The following is a 2,320-nucleotide window of genomic DNA, read 5'->3' on the forward strand; positions in this document are numbered from 1 at the left end:
TGTAATGTGACTCTCAGTGATATTTCCCTCCTGGGCATCTGTTCTCTCACCTAAGCCTCAACTGCCTTTACTTCCCTAGCCACTAAAAGCAGGGTCCCAATGAGGGACTGAATGGAACCAGGGAAAGCGGTAAGCTATGTGCTACCCTGGCACCGAGATGGGCCTGGTCAAAGCGCCATAATGCTTAACTATAAGTTAAGAGCTTGGTCATGGACAAATGCTGTCATGATCCAAACGTAGTAACTAGATTTGGACCCTGCTAGGGTTAGGAATGATAAATCTGGCCTGAGCGCTGTAGTATGAGTCTGTGGCAAGATGTTCCCAGGAGACCTGCCCTAGGAGTCTCAATGTTATCTCTTACTGTGTTATACAAAAATAGCTAGTATTGATCTGTTGATAGTTATTGGACTGAGGAAAAGAAGTAAACACCTTAGTAGATATTTTGCCCTTGGGTAGTCAAGAAGGGCTTTGGTATGCCTTTTAGGTGTGTTCCCTTTGAATTTGGTGGCCCTCTGGGAGGGCTTTCTTATGTTGATTTGGTTACCTGACTGGGTGCAGTGTCAGCCTGGAGAAAGAAGGGAGCTGGAGAGAGAGGTGGAGAGAGACAAGAGTGAATGAAGAGAGGATTGGAATAAACTGCAACTAAGACCAACCAGCCTGGCTCTCATCTCTTCCTTCCTCTGCCCTTTGCCAACAGCCATTCCAATCCAGGCCACAGACAGTGGCTCTAGAGCAACGAACGCGGGCAGTGAGATAGAACCATTCAGAGAGCCTGAGAACATACAACCCTCTGCTTGCATAGTTTTTTACAGTAGAGGTCTTAGAAGAGTTAGACAACAATAAATAAAAGGATCCCTGGGGCTGGAGCGATAGCACAGTGGGTAGGGCGTTTGCATGCAAGTGACTGACCAGTGTTCGATTCCCAGCATCCCATATGGTCCCCTGAGCACTGTGAGAGGTAATTCCTAAGTGCAGAGACAGGATTGACCCCAGTGCATTGCCAGGTGTGACCCAAAAAGAAAAAAATAAAATAAAAGGAGTCCTAAAAGTAGTTAAACTATTATTATTTGCATATAATTTGATCTTACTATAATATGGACTAGCAATGTATGATTATTAGAAGAAATGAGAGATAATGAGTACAACACATATCTGGTTACAAAATGAATCAAAATCTGCTGGATTCTATATGCAAAAATTCATGAAGAAAAAGCTAAAGAGATCAATCCAATTTAAAATTGAATCTAATTTTAAACTTTCAGAGATTATTTCTATGGTTCGTTACTAGAAAAGTTTCTCTGACCCTGTAGAGCACCTGAAACCATGAGGAGGAGCAAGAGCATCTTCTGAGCATGAAGCCTGTTTGAGGTCTTGCTTTTGCAGCTGTGTTTTACCATTGATGATTGTTCTTCTCTCCCTTTGGAAGAGGGAGAGGGAGAGAATGTAGTCTGAGTGCTTCTGGTTAAAAAAAATTGAATCCAAAAGATATTGTTCAATTAAAAGTTTACTGCTTCTGGTTAAAAAAATTGAATTCAATAGAGATAATTCAATTATAAGTTTATTGAGAACTCTCTGTACTGTTTTCCACAGGGGTTGTATCACACAACATTCCCACCAGTAGTGCATGAGAGTTCTTTTTTCAACACATCCTCTCCAACAGAGATTGTTCCTTCTATTTTTGGTATGTACCATTTTTACTGGTGTGAGATGGCATCTCATTGCGGTCATTTTAAATTTATTTATTTTATTTTATTTTTTATTGAATCAACGTGAACTACAGTTAAAAAACTTTCATGTTTGAGTTTCAGTTATACAATGATTGAACCCCCTTCCCTCCATCAGTGTACATTTTCCACCACCAAGGTCTCCAGTATCCCTCTCCCTGCCAAAGTCATCCCCTGTCTCTGTGTAAGAAAATTTCCCTCTTACTCTCTCGCTCTACTTATGGGTATTATGGTTTGCAATACATAACATTGTAGTTTTGATTTAGATTTCTCTGATAAGTGATGTTCAACATTTTTATATACTTACTGGCAATCTGCCTGTCTTTCTCTAATTAGTGTCTTTTCATTTTCTCTCCCCATTTTTCAATAGAGTTTTTGATTTTTTTATCTTTGGGAGTACTTTATATGTCATGTATAACAAACCATTGTTTTATGCGTTGAGTAAAATTCCACTTTTTGGCATCTATCCCCAGGACATAAATCTACTCACAAAAGGACATATGCATACATTACTCATTGTTGCATTCAGTATTATAGCTATGATATGGAATCAATCTAGACGTCCAATGACAGATGAATGGATTATAAAGATATAT

At 39.4% G+C, this 2,320-nt stretch overlaps 1 non-coding gene across 1 annotated transcript; it reads left to right on the plus strand.

Moving 5' to 3' along the window:
* Positions 1-1,246: 1,246 nt before the first annotated feature.
* On the plus strand, positions 1,247-1,457 carry LOC130034332 (small nucleolar RNA U3). Its single transcript, XR_008794098.1, has one exon. It is a non-coding gene; the product is annotated as a small nucleolar RNA U3 (small nucleolar RNA).
* The last annotated feature ends 863 nt before the right edge of the window (positions 1,458-2,320 follow it).

Source organism: Sorex fumeus, unplaced genomic scaffold (genome assembly GCF_029834395.1).
Source record: "Sorex fumeus unplaced genomic scaffold, SorFum_2.1 ptg000058l, whole genome shotgun sequence".
Taxonomy (NCBI): domain Eukaryota; kingdom Metazoa; phylum Chordata; class Mammalia; order Eulipotyphla; family Soricidae; genus Sorex; species Sorex fumeus.